The following is a 22,093-nucleotide window of genomic DNA, read 5'->3' on the forward strand; positions in this document are numbered from 1 at the left end:
ATGTGCAGTTCACTGACTACTGATTAATTTCATGTCATTATGAAACCGCTTTGATCCTAATTTTGGTTTAAACTATGTGGACCGAATAGTACTCCACTGCAGCACGTGGCTGTGATTCACCACTTACTGCTGTTTGTTTCTGTTTTATTCTTAAAGATGAGAAAACTGATTCATAGCAGGTGTTGACAAGGGTTTCAAAATAAAGCTAGGGATTAAAGAGTGTTGTTTAACCAGCTGCAACAAGCCATTACTTAGAAAAAAACGTGGACAAACTCCAAAAGCAACCTAGACCTCGCTGTGGGTTTGTGGAGCACCGGTAGCGCCGCGTAAGTGGAGCAACAGGGAGATGCTGAACACCTGCACTGGGGGATCGTGTTCTGCCTTGGCAAGGCCTGCAGCTGACTCGGACTCTGGTTCTCCAGCAGGGAATCACGACCTTGGCATAATCTAATTATCTCTCCATACAGAGATGTGTGTTATTTCCATACATAGCTGTATTTGGCTATATCTGAAGGCAGATTACTATAATTACAGATGGCCAGAAATTAAAGAGCAGCTCTGAATTTTCTTATTAAGTATGGAAAGTACTGGAAACCACAGAAGTGCTATGACTTTCATTTATAAAAGTTTGTGCTAGGGAAAACTTCATAATACACACCTAATTAAAGGTGTATATTAAGAAACTAAATTAAAGATAATTAGATAAATTATTTAAAACATTTTTCTAGGGAGGGGTGTCGAATTCCTTATGAAGATATTCTAATCACACAATTAAAAGAACAGGATTTTGCCCTATTAACTTTCTCTCTTTTTTTATTTTTTGCTTTAAAATATTTAAGATCAAGAATTGGCATGCTACAATAGATGAGTTTCTTTGCAAAATTTTATATATATATATCTATATAAAAATAGAACCAGAGGCACACTAGTAATGACTGAATTTTTAAGTTAAATTTAGCTTGTTATGTTAAAACTAATTAAAAATTAATTAGTTAAGCCACAGAATATTTTTCTGACAAGTATTTGACATACTTTTACAATAAGGGCTGCTTACGCAGGTTCTATCTGCTACGTTTAAAACTGAGACACTCTGTGATAACGCTGCTCAGAAAACAGATAGATACGAACTGTAAAACTTTAAGAGAACCCAAGCTACTGAAATATTGTAACTGTAAGTTTACACCACAAGGAAAAGAGGTTCCAGTGTGTGTCTAGTGCATCCTTGTAACTCAGCCAGGCAATGGCCCTTCTCGCTTTCCTGGGAGTAATGCTACTTGGAGCTGTACCAACCATGAGAGACACAACTACACTACAGTCTTTTCCAGGCTCCTACCCATGTTTTAATTGAATTGCCCCTTATTAAACACATCTCCCCTTTCAGCAGAGTGGCACGAGCACAGTCACAATAAACCCCAAGAATGATTTTGGGTTGTATCTGGTGCTCAGGTGGGCTCCAGCGCAGCCAGCAGGACGATGCACAAACAGCCCGGGGATGCAGGAACGTGTCCCAAAGGTGGGAAATGCAGAGCACGGCCCAGAGCTGGGTACAGCTGGAGCCGAGGGAGGCGTGCTGCAGAAACAGGACACGCTCCCGAATTATGGGAAGCACAGTGGTTTCAGAAGAGACCATGTGCACTGAGCTGGCTTCAGTATATCGGTGTAAAAGTGCTGCCGTTTCAATCATTTCCCTCTTGCGTGCCCTCTGCTAAAACCCATAACTCCACTGCACCATATGATGTCAAAAACGTCATACAGATAATGACGAGTGGAGCCAGAGGATGAAGCCAGACGTTTGTTCTTATGTTTTAACCAATATAAACTAGATTAGGAAATTCATTATATACTTAATTGTATATTTAAAAATAAGCCATTATAACTATTGCACTAACCTATGAGGAATTCAGATGCTGTTGGACATCTTGGCAACCTCGATGTAAATTCATATTCCGCTTCTTTCAAAAGGCTGTATCCAAAAGAAATACTGCATCAACTGTAATTATTAAGACTTTCCCCAGCACATGCTTTGACATCTAGGCATGTTTTATGAGTCAGGGTGGTTGAGAAACCTAAGCAACAGACCCGACGCTTCTGCATCTGACAGGTTCACCACTTAAAGTAAGCTGCCTGTCTTCTTCCGACAGCCAAATAGGACATCTCAGCCGCTCGGCTTGATGCTCCCCGTCAGCACCCTCGCCTCAGCACCCCCCAGCTCCAGCACCCACCTCCGCGGCTGGCCCTTACCTGTTCCTGCTAATGCTGCAGGAACGAAGGAGCCCCAGTGCCCCTTGAGACACCCCTGCTCTCAAGCAGGTGACAGGCACCTAAATTACATCCGTCACCTGTGAGCGTGCCGCAGTAATAACTGCCCCTTGCATTCCCCACCACAGCATTGGCAGCTCACTTCTCTCACACCTAATTAGTCACCAATAATCATTTAGCGGCCTGAGAAGCAGCTCTCGGGTGGCAAGGTCAGCCTAGTCACAGAAGAGGTCTGTTTCCTTGCAATTGCAGTTTCTGGTACAAGAGCTTTAAAGACAAGTGAGGTTCACTGAGCTGCAGAAAGATTTCTTTCCTCACGGGAATATTATCGGTTGGCAGGACCACATGGTGCCACCAACCTGTGTCCCATTAAGATGATGCAGAATATGAATAATTGGAAACCACAGTAAGCAACACAGCTAACAGTTGTGTTCACCCCATCATGCCCCTTTCTCTGTCCCAAGGTCCCTCTACTACTCTGAGCATTCAGATACAGCTGCTGAAATGAAATTTGTTGTTTCCATGTACAATTAGTGAAAACCACGGAGCCGGAGCCAGGTGTAACTTGTCAACCATCACAGGCAGTAGTTGCATCTTACAAAATCTGATTATGCAGATACAAAGTGTTCTAGTTTAAAGAAAAAAAAAAAAAAAAAAAAAAGAAAAAACAAGAGCAAGCAGATTGCAGGTGCTTGGGAAAGATGCTAATGCATAATATAACACAAACTTCTCAATTACCTCAAGTTAAAGATGTTAGCAGACTTAAAATACAGGACTCTGGACACACCACTGTACTATGCAGTTCAGAATCACCAGCGTCTTGGAGGCAACTCTGAAAAATCTGGCAACCCTAAAGTTCATTATTTGAAATAGTTTCGGTTTTCAGTTCAAGTTTTGTTTACCTGTATGACAGAACATACCCAAGCTGATACATGTTGTGAGAATACTGCTAGTAAATCAATAATCACGACAAAGTCTGTTCAAGAGGAAGACTGTTTAACATTCACTCATTAATTGTTTTGAAATCTTATGAAGAAAGACTTGATTTCACTTAAAAAAAAAAAAAAAAACAAAAACAAAACAAACCTAAACCAAAACAAAATCAAAAGAGAAATCAGGTAAATTAACCAACTTCCCCTAACGTATGAAGTTACCTACTGCTAGGGGCTTGTGGTGAGGGTGAAATTAAAGCTTTTAGCACTGATTTCTACCATCTGGCCAATACATGACACATCTTAGTTTTCTATATACTGTACTATGAACACATACTAGATTTATGCTTTGTATATGAGCCTTCCACCTGCAAAACCCAAAATATCGTGTTGCACGCCACAACAGAGATTTTCATCCACAAGACAGTTTGTCTGTGCCTCTGAATTCTCTCAGCCACAGAACCCTCCAATTCCTACAACCCTCTGCAGAGAAACTCTTGAGCTTGCTCCTCTGTGCCCCGACCAGCACACACAGCACGGCACTGCTAGCAAGTAAACTTGGCGGAGGCTCACAAAATACGCAACTTAACAATCAAAGACCATGCTGAGTTGGACCTTTTATCGAACACAACTCTGGCCCTCGTCTCCCCTCTCTGTTTATAAGGCTAACCAAGTATATAAACTATTGCTCTTAAATTATGAGGCCCCACATTTATGAGAGCAATTATCCTTTGTTTGTTTAGAAAGGCTATTTGTCTTTCTCCCATCTTCTAAATGCCTCCCTGCCTCCTTTGCCCAAAACAAAGCAAAATGTTTGGATTTTTATTTGAGGGTGGGCTCCGTCTGAAGTTCACCTAATGAGAGGAAATCTCTGCTATAACCATTGGATGGGTGGAGGAGTGGGAGGAAGAGATCAAGCCTTGCTCCAGTTCAAATGAAAGCAGGTCAAGGGAATTGTTTGGTGGAACAGATAGGTTTTTGCTTTTATACCTCTATAAAATTCATTATAAATGAATTGGGCTGGTTTTTCTTTCAAAAATAATTAAAAAATCATAGTACACATCAGTTAATAAGTCCCTCACTGTCACTGTGCCTTAGGGCAAGGTAAGGTTTGAACACTTGACTGGTCCTTTGCAGTCCGTTCAGATGAAATGGAAAGTAAAAACAACCTGCTGAGGGTTTTAAAAGACCATGATATCCCTAAAGAATGGATTAAACTATAACTTCCAAAAGAATAAAATATATCTTTGCAACATTGTTCTATTTGGAATTAATACTGCCAACATAAAACACACTTGAGGTCTGCAAGTGAGTACACTTGGCTATCTGACTGTGCTTCCCAGTCAGTTGTCAAGTAGCAAGCATAGATGGATTTCCTTTAACAGTTTCAAAAAAAATGATCCTACATATCAGGTCTGTCATTCCTGTAAGTCCAACAAGACTTTAAGACCTGAACAGGCCTGCGGCCTGCAGCCAACTGGCTATTTACCCGGAGGACTGCTGTTCTTCCTTCCTCCAGAATTTGCATCACGCGCCCTCTGCTACACAAGGCAACACCCAGATTGAGCCTTTGAAATCATCTACTTAATGAAAAAGAAAGCTTAGTTGTCTGGAAAGCCACAGCAGCAGTAGGGAAGGGAAACAGAAAGGTGACGCAGCTCCCCCTTTCCTCAGCCACACACCTCACTGTCAGTAACTATTTAAACTGTGCTTTAATATGAGATGCCCTGAGCAGGGGAAACCCATCATATTTTCAAGTGTGAAACTCCATAGAAGTCCTCCTGAGAGAGGAGGATGGACAGATCTAGAGTAGTTGAGCTTCATCTTGGGAAAAAAAAAAAAAAAAAAAAAAAAAAAAGGAGAGCTATTTTTAAAACAAGTGCTGCAGAACTGTGTGAACAGAAGGGAGCACAGGGCTGGCGGGTGCAAGGAAAGCTGCTCGGTGGGCAGAGTCATTGCATAACCACCAGGCCCTGGCGTACATAACAGAAACACAGCACGGAAAAAGCCTTCCAGGAAAGTGGCAGTTGTTTTGTTCAACAAAGCCCCATGAGAAGATATTTCAGAAGTGAAATGCATTTTCTAAATTAGGGGATTCTTAGTTATGTGACAGGGAAAACTCATGCCTTTAAGTTCAGTGGTTGTTTTGCTCTCCATATAGAAGCTACCCATTACCTAGGTGACTTTTATTCACTGAAATTCAATATTTCAGTGCAGAAAGAGGAAAGCACAGTCACTTGCAGGCTGAAAGTACATTTTGCTCTTTATAAGACACTGACACACCCTAATACAGTTTCCATGTCCAAATACGATTAGCAGAGATCTTATAATGGGACCTCACGGCACTTGTCAAGTTGTAATAAAGGAGCTTATCTTTCATGATGCAAGATGCGTTACATTCTCAGCAAGGCACCTCTGAAATAAAAGCACAAATTCCCCTTCTCGTAGAATCTTCTTTCAAGGTTAAATAAATACAGTCATCTTTTGGTAGAAACATGAAGTATTAATCATGAAAAGCGTAAAGATGAGATCATACAAGAGCTAAATGCCATTCTACTTTCCAGAAGCAGTCTTTTTACTCCCCAAAATTCCTTTTTCTTTTTTTTTTTTTTAAAAAAAAAAATTTTTTTTAAAATCATCAACAACTGTTTTTATGGAGTAACTTTACACCAGGTCCTAAATATGAATTTTATAGAAAGCTTTTGCTGTAAAAGAGTTGTCTGGTTTGATTAATAGTCATCTTGAACAGGAAATACTTGCATAATGTGAATACATCTTGGACACAGATCTGGCTCACAGTAGGTCTTTTGTGCTGCAGAGACTAACCTGGAACTGTTCCCACTGATACCGCTTTAAACAATCCTGCTGGGAGCGCAGGGTGCGGATACCAGCAGCTCCTTCTGCAGGTTTTAAGCTGTCCAGCCGGACAGGGGAATTTACCCAAGTTCCACCAGCAAAGGACAAAGAAGAGAAACTGCCTGATTACTGAACTGTATAAACTGGCCTTTCAGTCAGAAAACTTCTCACCCCTATCGCACGGCTCGACATCGAGCGCTTAGAGAGCTCTGAATGCAGAGGGCCAAAATACAGAAAATCTAGGGTTACTTGTAAGCTGGCAAACAAAACCTCTGCAGGCAGCAGCCTCAAGCAAAAAAGAGTACTAAAAGGACAGAGAAAGATCTGGTGGATATAGTCCACTTGAGTTTCCAGAAGATGCTCAATTAACATCTATCTGGAAGGTCCTGAAAGAACCTAGGCAGCCAAAAGGAGATGTGGGAAGATCTCAAAGATGAACTTTATTTATGAGAACATATTTGTTTATAAGAACAGGAAGCAAAGTGAGAGTTATCAGTTCCTTCTTGACATTAAAGGAAGGATCTGCACAGTTCAGTATGCTCATAACTAATCTAGAAAATATGATTAATAGGAAAACAAATAATATGATTGTTGATACATTAAACTGTTCAAGGAGATAAAGATGAGGGCTTACTCTGAAGAACTGCAGAAAAGTGTAATCACTGTTATTGGATATTACACTGCCAAATAATTTAATGTAGATATGAACGAAACACATTTGGAGAAACTTTCAGGCATCCACAAATATACAATTTTCCATACAAAGTGAAGGAGTATGAGCCGACCATTACTATCGAGGAGTAAGATTTTGGGATTGCAATAGACAGACAGTAATTCCAAGTAAATATGATCTCAAAAAAAAAAAAAACCCACAACCCAACCGAAAAACAAAAGCGAAGCTCTCAAAAAAGAATAAAGAATAGGAGAAAGCAATCGTCATCACAGAGCAAAAATGTATCTCAAATATTGTGTGCAGTCCTGGTCCTCTCCTCTCAAGAGACGTTAGGATAAGCAGAAGCGGTCCAGAGGAGGATGCTGAGGACAAGAAAAAGTAAGAGACAGCTTCTGCATGAAAAAAACCTAAACATTCTTCAGTTGAAAAAAGAGACAACTGAAAAATAATATGATGAAGATCTGTACCCCGCTTGCACTAGAGGACAGAGGAGACAAATCAAAGTAACCACTGACAGGCTCGAAACGAAGGGACGCAGGATGGTAATGATGTCTAGCTGGAGGATGGCAGCATTTGCAGAACAAGACCTATCACTTCTCCTCCTATCCTATTCAGAATGCTTATACTTCCTGCTCAGCTCCACCACTGTTTTAAATCTCATTTCTTCCTCTCCCATGTGGTTTTTAAAATCCTGTAAGAATGCCACATAAGAACTTCCAATAAATATAGGAGTGAAAACACATATTGCAAAGTGCTAAGAGCTGTTGTCTCTTCTATATAGAGTACTGCAAACATGATTAAAACCGATGAGTGTTCTCAAGCCCTAAGGCTGACTGGAAGCTACAATTAAATGTCTCTTTTTATAGGAACAGCTGGAGCCAAATGGTGGTGAAAAACTGGTGATGGCCATAAGTCAAGAAAGTAAGCTGTGAAGCAGGTCGAGAAAAGGTTAAGTTGTAAACAGGCAATCTGGCATTTAGGACTAAAAAAAATTAATGTGCAGTCAATTGCTTAAGTGGGTAAATACTGCGCTTCCTATTAAACATGTCTGAAGGTAAGGGAAAGGAAAAACACAGCAGGAAATGTTCATTTTCTGACAACAGCACAAAAGTAAGGTAGCCCTAGGTAACCCACACAGGAACTGGTAATTTAACTTAGAAGACTAATATGTGTAGTGTGTAAACAAGCTCCTCCGTTTGCTACTACCATAACTGTGTATAGAGCCTTCCTGAATTTCAGAGAACTGGGAGAATAATTCTTAGACTAATTTTTGGAAACAACCTTCCCAGTACCTAAATACTGGGCAATGGCTCAAGCTAGCGTTACTTCAAATGAATTTTGAGTTCTGCAACATTGTCAGAGTTTTCTTGTCAGATTTTTAAATTTCAGCCAGAAACCATCCGTAAAAATCACACAGTAGAGTTGTGATCCATGTCTGACCACCTGCAGTGTTATACAAAAACTCTAGTGGAAACAAGGAAAATTTTATTTCCCCAGGAGGTCCTGCAAGACAAAAATGTGCAGAAAATGGTTGGTATTTGATGTTACTTTTATTAAAATCTAGTGAAGGAAGAAAGGAGAATATTTTCCTAGCTATGTAGTAGGTATATGGCAAGGAAAGATAAAGTTTAATGCTGACAGAATCTAAAAGTTATTGCCTGTTATTGTCAGAGACAAAAAGAAAAAAAAAGAAAGTAATACAGAAGAAAGAGCTCCCCTCTTTTGGGCATGAGAGGCAGGAGCTGAGGGATAAGGTCACACAAGCAGCTGACATACAGAAGTCCCAACCTGGGAATGCCTGATGTGGAAAACCCAATTCATTTCCATTAAATGAAGAAGCAAAAGCTGTTGTTGTCACCTGAGGAAAGGGAAGAGGTCATGGGCATGGGAAGGAAGAATGATCCTCTACTTAAGTTACCACATCTGCTTCAGGACTGCAGAGTTACCAGGCAGCCTTTTAAACCACAATCGTAGTGCTTCTGCACAGTTTACAGAATAACTGTGCAATGGCATTTTCCCAGAATATATTTTTCCTCCTTCAGCATCCCTCCACTCACGCACACGCCTGAGCCTCTGCAGTAATGAGACACCCCCCAGGGCTCAGGATACTACAGAGAAGCTCCCAGGCAGTACCATGGCTTGTAGTTACCTGTGTACACCAAATACTGCCCAGCCAAAGCGTGATTAATCTCCCTGGAGTGTGCTTACGTTATGGTGTCCTTTTAGTCATGTGCGTTACAACATCAAGCAGCCCTAAGCAGTGCCCAGGTGCAGCAGCGTGCAGCTTTTGCTGCCTTACAGTTGTGAGTGCTGCTTTGGAGCAGAGCTGGATTGCTGCTAAACCAGCAGAGAGTGTGCTGGGAGCCAGGGGAGCAAACGCCTGCCCAGTGCTTTAATCCCAGGAAGGGAGAAGTCAACTTAAGTGAAGCTGCTTCAGTGAATCCTTCATGCTGACCTTCAGGACTTCCCGAATTTTACCAGTGCAGAAAGGTCACTTTTGCAATAACGAGCAGCTCTATCAAAACCATTATTTTAACAGTAGTGCTGAGAACACAGTGGGTCTGCAACTGATAAAACAAGGAAACTCCACCAAGGTGTTTTTAAAGGGTTTGGTTAGAGGGAGAAAGTAAGAAATCAACTTAATGAAAAAATCAAGAAAACACATAATGCACAGAGTTCACTGGCGTTCAGTTTTCATATATTTTATACATTTTTTTCAACACTATTGCTGTTCCTGAAATGGTGTGCTGTGCTCCAGGAACAACGAAGAGTCACATAAATAAATAAATGAGCTAAGAGCTAAGTTCCCTTTAGGCTATTTGAAAGGGAACAGCTATCATCCGACAACTTTATTACAGCCTTTTAAGTATACTAAACACCTATATGGAACATCAAGTGCATTAAGAAAAAGAAAAGTGAGCTAAGCAGGAACAAAGACATTCATGACTTAGAAGAGAAATTACAAATACATTTGGAAGCTCAGTCTACATCACTAGTAATACAGTACCTATGGTAAGAAGTCACATTGCCATAACATGAAAAAAACCACTTCCTTCAGTGATTTATATGATAGATTATCAGTGAGGCAAATCACCACGGCTCGGGCTGACAACTGCAGTGATATCAACACACAAAAACCAGCTGTAAATTGAGAGGAAACATATACTGCTCTCAGGAAAGGTATATTGAGCATCAAAATATTATTCGTTGGCTTTTCTGCAGAAAAAAAATAAAGGTAGATTTCTTGAATCCTCATATTTGCTCATGCAAACCTTCAGAAGAAAAACCTCACCGCCGTGTTTTTAGGAGCTGTGGTGGCAAGCCACCAAAGGCACTGAGCTGCCTAGCAGAACAAGCAGGACCTGGCCAGCAGCATCCTGGAGGTTGACGCTGCTCACCCGACAAGGGTTGCTATAACCCACGCAGTCCCACACGCAATAGCCAAGATTGCTGCCAACGCACCAGAAGTATAAGCGCGAAGGCACACAGCATACCTCAGAGAAGAATTTCCCAAGTTTATCTGCCATTACTTAATTACAGGGAAGAAAAAAAAAAATTATGAAATACTGGTAAATTCCCTCCCGTCTCTGAGTCATCACTTGCCTTGAGCCTCACCCCCGCAGTACAAGGCAATGGTCATCTTTGTTCTGCATGGTTTACTATTTAGTGTGTTTATCTCACCCTCCTTTATTTGATTAGCTTCCTCTTCTGAGCTTCATGCTAATTCTTCTGGCATTTCTTTCTGAAAGACTGCTGTCATATTCTTTTGTGTCCACTTGTCCATCCAGCATAAATGTTTATGCAAAAGACTACTCTAATTGTATGCTTATTAATAAAACTGCTCAGTACCATTGTTTGATTTCCATCCCCTCTTCTCAGTGACCAGTACACATTTTAAAAGGTCTCACATTAAGATATTCTTGCCTATTACCATAATTTTCTGCAGGGTTTTTCACAATACTCTTTGTTTTTCATAGCACCACCTAAGACCTCTGCTTCAGAATATGTACATGCACATGGTTATCATCCCTTTAGTTCCCTGTTGTGGAATAGAGCACAGCACTGCTCTTAAAAGAGCTATAGATACTAAACACCATTACTACTGCATTAGTCTCATCACTGACGCATCTCTTATTCTTCCCAAGTGCACCGTATCCATCAGGAACGTGCCTTTCCCTGGGACAGGGTTCTGCCATTTGACTTTCTAGCCCAAGACTATATTTACACGCCGCAGGACAGTCTCCATGATCCTCAGCAAACCCAAATGGCCTTGGAGTGGATATGGATAGTTAGAAGCCAGTGACCTCCTCACACATCAACCACCGACCCCAATGTTTCATGTTTTCAAACAGTGTAAGTCACCCAGAACAAGGGATAAAAAGCTGTACGTGTGTTACCTCATTCTCTGTGTTCCTGAAAGTCCACAGCCCTTTTTCACTTGCTATTCCACCCCATCTGACCTTCTAGCATGAAAAAGCAACCCTGTCTCACCCAGGGACTCTGTCTTTTCACTTGTGCAGTGGGTAAGTCATCAAGCTTCTCTCATGCACTCCCACAGTAGCTTCTCCTACCTCATGAAAAATCCTGTCCTTTTCTCAGCATTTATAATTTTAATTCTTCTCTGAACCCAGGTCTAGTTCATAGGGATTAACCAATTCTCAGCTTAAGGGAAACTTGTTACACTCCATTTTAGAAACTCCTCAGGTGACTAAGCTCCAAAGGAGATCTGTATCCCTGTTTTATCATCCTACTTCTTTACACTCTAATAAGGTTTTTATATCCTCCATCACCTTTGCACATTCAGGAAGGAAACAGTACAGAACTGATTAGAGAAACAAAATTACTAACGAAAAAAGCAGATGCTATCCCATCTTATGCAGTAAACATTGGTAACAGCTTTACAAACCCTGGAAGGGGGGGAGTCAAATGATGAACCAGTTTAAAAAAAAAAAAAACAAACCAAAAACGAAAACAAAAACAAAACAAACAAACAAAAAATCCTCCCTAAAACATCCTCAGCCTGGAAAACTTTTTTCTTGTCAGAAACAAAGAGAAGGAAAACAAAGCCAAAAGGTGTGTGGTTTAATGTGCTGGATTCAAAGTCAAATAACTCTGTCTACCAAAACACGCCACACAGTACCATGCAAGCTCTTGGAGTTTGACTCTCCCAGGTGCCTTTCAGCAGGAAGAGATGGTGTTGTACAGCAGTTTTTAGTCAGTACGCCTTTTATTAAAATCTGTCATTAAAGATACATGCTTAGAGTTTTAGATTTCAGCATCAAGAGTTTCACTTTGCCAACTGAAATTAAGCATTCAGTGCCCGCAAGCTTCTTCTGTGTAGCTGGAGGAAAAGTGCAACACAATGTGAAAACAAGTGCATTCGATCCTGTCTACAGGAAAAGAAAAAGGAGTTTTATTTAATGAATCATACTATATTAAAAATTGTAAATATAAAAAAAATCAGGAGTTTAAGGCTGAGGAGAGCAAAGAATTTAAAATTGAATTTATTCCTTTTTTAAGTACGAAAATCAGGGACTTAGAAGGAGAATGTCACAAAGATATCAACAGCTTGAATTTTAGATATTATTGTGTTAGTTTATGTGATTTCAAAGAATTCAGACTCAATCTTTATGTGATAGGCTAGAATTACTTAGAAATATTAAATAAGTGAGTCTTATTTTATATATTTGCACGAGACCCAACCAATGCCAATGTAAAACATGTTTTAATCTGGATCTCAATATTTGTACTTGCAAATTCTTCCAAATTTCTGAAGTCTACATTCATATTGCAGATCGTTCTGAAAGCATTGCTTGTATTAAAGAGTGGCAAAAATATTCAATTTTCACTCAGATTTGATCTGACTACAAAGTTTTCCTGAATGCAGACCTTCACTCCAATACAGAAACTTCTGATCTTCATAAAAATGTAATGAGGAAAATAAAGGACCCTAACATAACCGCCTTAACCCAGCCAGACCAGTATTTAACTTTTTATGTATTTTACTTAAACAAAATGTAAGTGACTCTAGGGAAAGCAACATTAATAAACATGATCATATAAACTTTACGGTGAAAATTCAATTTTACCTTTAATAGTGTCTCTCAAACAGTAAACTTTATTATAAGGCCAGTAACTCTTAATCAGATCCTAGTACCAAAATCAGGTGTTTCATTTTCAATTTTTAATCAGTTTGTCCAATTGCTTCTTGGAATATTTCATGCCCTAAATAAGATAAAAAATGCCAGTGAAAGTGTCAGATTCTGCTGGAAACTGGACTGATGCCTTCACTTTCCTTGGTTCCAGGAAAATCTTTCTTGACCAAGAAAAGCATTCTTCTTTGGTTACTGCAAGATTCCATATCTGAGAAGCAGAGATAATAATATAAGAGGTGAAAGACTAGAATTTGTCCAGAAAGCCATTCTGAAACTCAGGTTGGTAACAATTTCAGAGTCATGCTACTCTGAGATAGTTTGGCCCAAATTCTGTCTAATGACAACAAGAAAATGATTGTGATACAAGCTGATCATAGGTCTCTATATTTGTTTGCTCAGTGTAGGTCTCCATAGTGCTCTACACTGTACTCCTACACACTATCATCCTCTGCATTTATTGCTAATCTTACCATTTGAGGTTTCCACAAACCCTCTAGGGCATTTCCACTTTACCCTCATCACAGAACTTGCAGCACACAAAAGTGCACAGCCTGGATTTTCACATAAAGCTACTTTATGTTTTAAGACACTATTGTTCTTTACATGCAAACATATAATTTGCCAGATACTAATTTATTTCTCAAGCTATAATGCCTTTAGCGTATTTAAAGGCAACCGCACAAACTTTATATGCTAGGTTAGTGCATCATTAACCTATTCAGGGGTGCTATTTACATGTCTCTCCCAAGAACACATGGAAGAGCTCTTTCCCTTTTGGAAATTCTGCGTGGAGCCAAGTTTTCCATACTTAGTGCAAGCACTCAGGTTTTTGGGAGCTGTCAGGTCTGAGTGCTCAGTTTGAGTGACTACACCCAGACTTGCCGTAAACAGCTGCTTGAGCTTCTGCAATGGGGCATAGGAAAGAGAATGAAGATGCAAGGTGCAAGCATAATCTGCTCTATCATTGTAACATTTCCACCAGACCATGAAAAAAAAAAAAAATCTTGACTTTCAACTGCAACTTTGTGTGGCTGAAGAGTGTAAAGCAAAACAGCAATTTGTGACCCACAGGTGCAGTTTGAAGTCAACTTTGCTATACAAGCAAAAAGAACCCCCCTGCCCCTACAGAGTCCAGGCTGAACATAAACAGTGCACATACAGCACAACAGAAGAGATGCTTGGGTTCTGCACAGTAAGGAGTTTGCCAAAATACAGCAATATTTGAAGGAAAATAAAAGCTGTCATATGCAAGGTTAATCTTTGCAGTCCTATAGATTGTCATTAAATAGTGAAAGATAAGAAACCTCCTGGGATCATAAACTTCGTTATTACTGAATCTTCCTCACTTTTGTCTCACTACTGGTTCTGATAAAGTTGAGAAAGGGTCCTACAGACTGACATTGGTGTAGCTGCACCCAAGAGCCTGCCCTAAATTCAGTACCTATCCTATGGAAATTCTAATTTAATTTATTTGCAAAGATGTATGGTGACCATAAAATACGTACATTTTTGTAATGTCATAAAGTTATTCTTTCATGTACATGTCAGCCAGCTATAGCAGCTATTGAAAATATTTTAATTGCTCATAATAAATATTGTACCTGTAAAGGGGAAAAAAAATGCAAAAGGACTGCATCCTCCTTCTCTAAAATCTACTGTAGTTCTAAAAGCAAACAAGACTTGCACACAAAGTAATATACTGATGGGCTTATCTCTGAAGTATGCTACATCAGCCATGTGCACAAACCAGCCCTCTCATGCTGTCTGGAAAGAAAAACACGACCAGTTCTTGAGAAATTCCTCCACTCCATTACCTGAGATTCTGCATGACTCGGAAGTATGTCTCCAGTGCTTCCAGTAATTTAGCAGGCTCACAGGTTTCCACATTCTCTTAAAATTACTCAGACTAGAGAAACTATATGTCAGGCTGAAGGAATTACAACAGCGTTGCTTTGGCATACATGTGGACAGAAAGGCTTTCCAAAAACAGGAGCATGAAGGAACAGAAAGCAATTATTCTTACAAAACGCAACTCTGCAGAATTTAACACAAGCTCCGAGGGACAGACAAGGTGAAACGTTCCAGGGGATTTCTCACTATTCACAGAACACTTTCGTAGTTCAAGGACCAAAATAGCAGCTGCCCTTGATTAACAGCTTGTTTCTGCTTTTCTGGATACTGCAAACCTGTCACGCCACGGGACAGAGTTACAAGATGTATTTTCCCCAGCACCAAGCCAGGCGCAGGAGGTTCCACCCTGTCAGCTGGGTTGACGTGACTCCACGTGGAGCCGCATCGCCCACCGGATTGCCGAATTGCCGAATTGCTGTAGCCGTGCATCCTGCTGCATCCTGTCGTGTCGCAGCACTGCATGGCTCGCACCGCCGAGTCCCGGCGCTCAGAAGTTTGGCTCTAAGCTCACGTTTTGGGAAGGCGGCACCACGGTGTCTTCTCTCGCATGCCGGGAGAAACGGATCAGCGAACCCCAGGTGGGATGTGCCGAGCCGCAGCCAAAATGAGGCCGGTTTTAAGAGGCCAAAAGCAGCCCTTTGAAGTGTCAATAGATGTAATGCTCCGCATCATCTCACATACTGGGGAGTTTTCTGCCAGGGGTCACAATGAAACCCAAGGTTTGCTGCAGGGAGACGTGATCTGTGACTCTGCTGTCGTGAGCTCAAGCAAGATACGACAGCCACTGTGCCTTCATCGCCAGCGAGGCATGCTGCAGTTGGGATATATGCAGCATGAATGGAAAAGGATCCAAGACCAGACCCACAAATCAGCTAATTTAAGAGACCTATGGAAAGCTAACTTCATGACAATGAAACTGCAACATGAAGGTACTTACAGACATCTGGCAAAGGATTTTCAGTGCTTAACCTTTGCTTTTAAAAACAGAATATCCAGACATTGGGAAAGAGATGAAGGTATAGGTTCTGAAACACTCTCAGCCTCTGCAGGCTTGTAAGATATATGAAATAATATACTTTTGTTCCCAAGCAAATGTCTTTTAAATGAATAGTATAGAACCACTGCAAACTATTCACAGGGAGAAACGCCTAAGTACTCATGCTGTTGCCATATAACTACTCCAGACACTATCCTTGATACTTACAAATGAATTCAACTGTTTAGTGAGTTTAGATCATTGTTAGAAGCAACCATTTCTGCCGTCTTTTTATTTTTTTAACCTTTATAAAATCTTCTCCCCCCATACTTCCTTCTCTTTTTTAGTACAAAAATATACTCCCATGTTGAATGTGACTGTAAAGAAAATTACATGGTTTACAACAGAATTCAAATCATATTCATAATTTTAAAATTCTGTTTCTTGAAACATGGTATATAAAATCCCAGTTGCTTCAGCAGAATTAAAAGAGAAAACATACATAAAAAGCTAAGCATAAAATGTTGAAATCCAGTCTTATTTAGCAAGCACATGTTCTACACTGCTGGATGGGTTCCAGAATGAAGCTTCCAAATATTTCCAAATAATCTTTACTACCCTATAAATGGGACCATTGTATGAACTTTTTAGCTTGGACACATAAAGAGATAACACATGTATTCAATGCTGTAACTGAAACCCGGAATATATTTAGTACAAAACTTAGCCCAAGGTCAAAGATTGCCAAGCACCTTGGTCCATGCAATGAGAAAATGGGGCAAAATGTTAGAATTCCCCTCCCGGAAACTAGACCTGAAGGCTCCTGCTACCCAAGGCACAGGAAATACCTACATCATACAGGAGAAACTACATCTTGTCACAATCTCTTCCAACTCTAAGGGGGATTTAAGACGACAAGTCACATTTTATCTTTTTGATGACTGGGCATCTCACCAGCCTTTCTTAAAGATGCTGTAGAACAAAGCAGCACCCACAGCCAGCAGTTACGCTCTCTTGTTTGATGCTGTGAAGAAGGCTCTGCTGCATCTGTTCTCTTTGCAAAATTTCTCTTCGTTAATACAACCAACTGACTCAATGTATGGCATGGTCAGGTCAAAAAGGAGGTGGCAAAAAGTGGATGTGCCACCCTCAACTCCATCAAACAAGTGAACTGCTCCTGTGCAAATCTGGGGGCTACAATCCTGTCATCCAAGTGCTCTATTACTCTTTTGCCTAGAGTACAGTGCAAGGTACAACCCACCTGGGCCATATTAGCTCCTACTCTTTAAAAAAGGGATAAGTCACATGCTTGGTCACTGTTAGGGGATATCTAAAATGATACTTCATAAAACAAAGGTCCTAGCTTGCCTATTTATCACGAATAGTGATCATTTACCTTCTCGTTCCCCAGAAGAAGGAAGAAAAGGGACTATACAGAACTTGTTATTTTTTTCACAGCCTACTTGGTCTAGTTTGGGGGCTTTGGTCTGTGCCTCAGTCACACTCATACTAGTTAGAGAATGGCTGCAAGTACCTGATTGAGCAACATTAATTTTGTGTATCACCTTCCCAAACACTTAAAACCAAAAGATGCATATTTATTTCCTTCTGCCAGAGAAATACCTGAAGCGCAACCTCTACAGTAGTTCTGTGGCAATAGCAGATGCTCAAGTAATCGTTACTGTCTCCCCACGGGATGTCAGGGTACAGCCATTTGCACAGCATTACACAGAGGTACATGACCCTCACACCACTGACTTCTGCTCCCTGTGCATTCTACATTCATGCTGCTGCAGTCACTGGCTGAAATGGCAGTCAGCTGCTAGATGAGTAAAAGCTAGCAGAGCAGGGAGCTCCTCAGTTGGCAGTGGCTGGATGTAGCCCCTCCACAACTTACCTACAGAGAATTGAATAGAATACAGGAGAAAACATAATTTGCCAAATAATATAATTTAATAATACAATTTATAATATTATATTAATAATAACAGTCTGTCTACAGCACAGAAGTGGGATTGACGCCTTTGTTTTTCAGCTCCATGGTACGATAGCATTCTATCAGTCAAGTTAGCTCACAAGACATCCACTTATCTCTTCAGAAAACGAAGACTTAATGACCAAGGACAGATAGGAGACTTTGTTCATAAGACAAGTGTTTGGAGCTCACCTTATGAAAAAAAAAAAAAAAAAAAAAATCTATAACACAGGGACAAGCTTCTGGTCATATTCACATGAATGTAACATGAGAGAATAAGGATAGAGTTTAAATATTTTGCTCGCCAAAGTACAGGTATGGTCCCTGCAGTGCCTGCTGGATAACTCAAAGGAGGTGATAGCCAAGAAGAAGCAGATTGAACATTTCACCCCTGACTGGCAAAGTGGTGATATACCGCCAGTTTGCTTCAGCCAAGCTGAACTGCAACCACAACCCACACTGGCCTCAAAGAAAAGTTTCCCTAGAAACATTCCCCCATCTATAATTACACTTTTAAACAAACCTTCAATTTTCTAAATTCATAAAATATCAGAAATGTATTAATGCTTTTAAATTATATGTGTTAAAAGGAACTAAACTGTGCTTGGGATAACATGTTTTTCCAACACATTTCCACAACCATGGTGGTAAATCCCCCTCGCAACACCATCAGTAACATGACAGGAGCAGAGACTTGTGCCTCCCAATGAGAAATACATGTCATCTGGTGGACAAAATGCCCTCAGGAAAACTGTGTGGGTAAAAAAATGCAGCCAGGAGATGCCTGAATGAACTCATAGTTGATAAAGGCCAGAAATATCCAGTTACCAGAGGAAAGCAGAAAACCAACCCTCTGTTTGCTCAGTCTGGATCCTTTAGAAAAAAAGTATAAGATCCCTTCGGAAGAGAATCTGGAAACAAAAATTCATATAGGTTTTACTGGACACCAAAACATAAAATAAACAAAATTACAGACTCAACAGAAATATTGGTCTTAAGGTATTTCCAACTCCCCTCCCTCCTCCCAGACAGCCTCTCCATAATCCACGGGCAGTTTAAGTTTCAGATCACGCTGTTTTCTGTAGGAGTCCAGCATCTGTCCACCTTTCCTCTTGCTTTATAGTCACCCATCACTTCTGCTGTCAGGTGGCTGGACCAGCACAGTCTATCTGCATTCCAAACAGTTGTTAAACTGTTAATGAGCTGTGAAGACTGCCGCAGCTATTTTGGATCTACAGAACAGCTTGTGCATCCAAAACCTTGTATTCCCCCCACCCATTAATATTATGTTACCTGATCCAGAAAATAAATTACCTCTCCTCACAAATCCTGCCTGTGAAACTTGAAGCACACTGCCCATGGCAAAGTGGGGTGCTGCCAAAGCTGCATCAGGAAGACGCAGCTCAGTGTTACCCTCCAAGGCAGCAGCCTCCTTACCTTCATCTGTTAACAGTAGTTTCTAATTATTTTACATCCCTAACTACCTAATGCTGCCAGGCAGGCCCTCTTCAACTCCATGTGAGTTACTTAAGCAATGCTAACGATTCATCCTGCACAAGGTCTTTAAGGAATGTGGTTCTTTTTTATGCTTGTATTTACACTAAAAATGTCTCTATTGCTTATATTTCCTTTCACAGCCCCCAGACTGTTTATTAAGGCATCAAATATCAACAATGTCCTCCAGACTGGTGATGCTCTTGGCTAACTGTACTGATCAGACATTGGCCAAACTGTGACTGAACTGTCAAATACGTCTGTGGTAAGAAAGATTTTAAATCCCTTAGGGAGACATGGCTTAACCAAAAAATGCAATAAATATATTTTCTTTTATTTTTATTAAAAAAAAAAAAATTAGTATGTGGTTGCTTATTTTCATTTAACCTTTTAAAAAACACCAATTGGGTGGTTTAAAGACATAAACATTGACATATTTTGCCAATTGTCTCTCCCTCATTCATCTATTTCCTTGTTCTATTGTTCTCCAAGTGTCTGTTTCACTTGTTAACAATTAAGCTCAGAATTTCTACATTTTTATATGCCTGTGCACTGAGGTAGTAGCCACGTACCCCAGAAGAGAGTGGATTGTACTGTGCCAGCAAGAGAGGCTGTTCCCACCTGGCGAAGCTAATTGAACCCGTTGCTGCAGGTCCTTCTGGGCCCAAGTGAGATATTGCCAGGGTGCTGCCGCTGACCCAGCTCAGGCACTTTTGCTCTGCTGTTAGTTTGTCCTCTGTTCTGGAGTCCCTGCAGTACAGATACAAGTGAGTGCCAAGACTGTCTGTTCCAGCCGATCAACACCAACGTTTCTAAAAGGCATAAGTGTGCCTGCAGTTTGCCTTCAGACGTTCAGATGGGAAATGGAAGCATCACACATACCAGCACACCCTCATGCAATCAGTTTTGTTTGCCATTCTTGTAGGGTTTTGGGGTGCAGAGGGTTTGTCTGGGTTTTTAAAACCCTCTACATTTCCCTGCCCCCCATCTCCACAGAGAACCTTCGTGGCTCATCTCAGAGCCTGTCTCCTCAATGCAGGAAAAATACTGATTTTAATTCTGAAAGTTCCCACTTTCTGTCAGCAGACAAGGTAGAAGCTGTTGCAAGTGGTCCTCATAAGGATTCAAGCTACATTGCCTCTCATATATCCTTATGCCCTTCTTGGGCTGCCCACGGAACACAACTCTGTAAGGGAGCCCTACAAGTATCCTTACACAGGATAAGCTCCAGTTAAGGGGTTCTGCTATTCACCCAGAAGGCAATGGCAAAAGTACTAGATTTTTATCTCCCTGTTCTGTGGAAAGAGTATATAATCCAATGTGATTATCTTCCATGAGTAACTACAACAGAGTTGTGGTTTGGTATGTGGATAAGGAAATACCAAGCAGGAAGATAACCCTGTCTCTATTGGCACTAATGTAACCTCTGCTAGCATACCACACTGTTCTGCTGTCCACAACACAAATAGTATGGAAAAATTGGAGAGAGATCAATAAGAGCCGCAAGAATGACTGAAACATATTTAATCAGAGTAGGAAATTCAAGCAGCTCAAGATATTTATCTTACAGAGAAGGCCCAGGATAACCGTTTGTAAGAGCCAGTAGAAAAAGGCAGATTTGATAGAGGACTACTCAGCTTTGGATATAAAACATGTAATTATGTATAGCACTTGGAAACTACAGTAGACATTCTTATTGGAAATGAGATTTTTTTTTTTTTTTTAACATCAAGTCCAAAGAAGATCTGGAACAGCTTATGAGATGGATTCCCTCTACCCGTTTTTTAGCTGAATTTTAGAGTTCTAAAAAAGACATACTGTCATATAAGGAAGGAAAAGTCTGTGGCTCCTGTCCATGCAGGAGGTAAAACGCACTCATGACAGTCCCTTCTGGTGTGAGAAATGACAAAATTCATAGAGACTTGAAAGTTATTTTGCAACATCTTCAAAGAGATTATTCTTCTTTTAGAATCACCACCAGTTAGGTCTGGAAATAATTGGCATTATGCTGGAATTTGATTTCAATTCTTTAAGAAAAATTATTCTGCCACCATCTTTGCAACCACTTAAGCAATATCACTGAGTAACAACAAAGAATGAAAGAGGAATGAGAGGCAAAAACCCCCCAACAATATATTACCTTATTATTTAATTGCCTAGTGCAAGAGCTAGTATACAAGGAGGGGATCTCCCATATCATTAAATCATTTTCTAAGTTTTCCAAAAAAGGAATGAGTACTGTTTAATTCACATATTTAATTCACATTATAGTTCAGTAATATCTGGAGCCTTCGGCACCGGGAACCAAAACGTTCCCAACTGTCGCAGTTTAAGCCTGGTTGGCAGCCAACCACAATGCAGCAGCTCTCTCTCCCTTCCCCTCCGGCAATGAGAAGGGACAGAGAGCCAGGCTTGGGGTTCGAGATAGGACTGGGATGGGGGAAAATCCCCCTTTTATGATCACGAGCAAAAGGCAGACTCGTTAGGGGAAGAAAAAAAGAGCATACATTTATTACAGACACTAACAACACATAACAGAGTAGGACAGTGAGAAGCATTGCCACATCTTGAGAACACCTTCCCCCCACCCCTCCCTTCTTCCCAGGCTCAGCTCTGCTCCCGATATCTCTACCTCCTCCCCCAGTGGTGCAGGGGCAGGGAATGGGGGGTGCAGGCAGTGCTGCCACTTCCCTTATCTTCGGTGAGGGGAGTGTCCGGAACTTGTTCCTCCTGCTCCATCGTGGTCCCCCTCTCACAGGAGACAGTCCTCCACAAACCTTCTCTGACATGAATTCCTCCCACAGGCCGCAGCGTTCCCCACACTGCTCCGTCATGGGTCACTAACTTCCTCCGACTGGATTC

At 40.8% G+C, this 22,093-nt stretch overlaps 1 protein-coding gene across 3 annotated transcripts in view; it reads right to left on the reverse strand.

Moving 5' to 3' along the window:
• The window catches only part of FBXL7 (F-box and leucine rich repeat protein 7), a 193,625-nt gene that overhangs the window by 25,734 nt on the left and 145,798 nt on the right, over positions 1–22,093 (reverse strand). Inside the window, exon 2 of one of the 3 annotated variants that reach the window (XM_032992000.2) lies at positions 1,890–1,963. The exons of the other annotated variants lie outside the window; for them this stretch is intronic. The gene's annotated coding sequence lies outside the window, so the exon portion shown is untranslated. The remainder of the gene's footprint in view (positions 1–1,889; positions 1,964–22,093) is intronic. 3 annotated transcript variants of the gene reach the window in all.

Source organism: Tyto alba, unplaced genomic scaffold (genome assembly GCF_018691265.1).
Source record: "Tyto alba isolate M040663 unplaced genomic scaffold, T.alba_DEE_v4.0 Super-Scaffold_48, whole genome shotgun sequence".
NCBI classification, from domain to species: domain Eukaryota; kingdom Metazoa; phylum Chordata; class Aves; order Strigiformes; family Tytonidae; genus Tyto; species Tyto alba.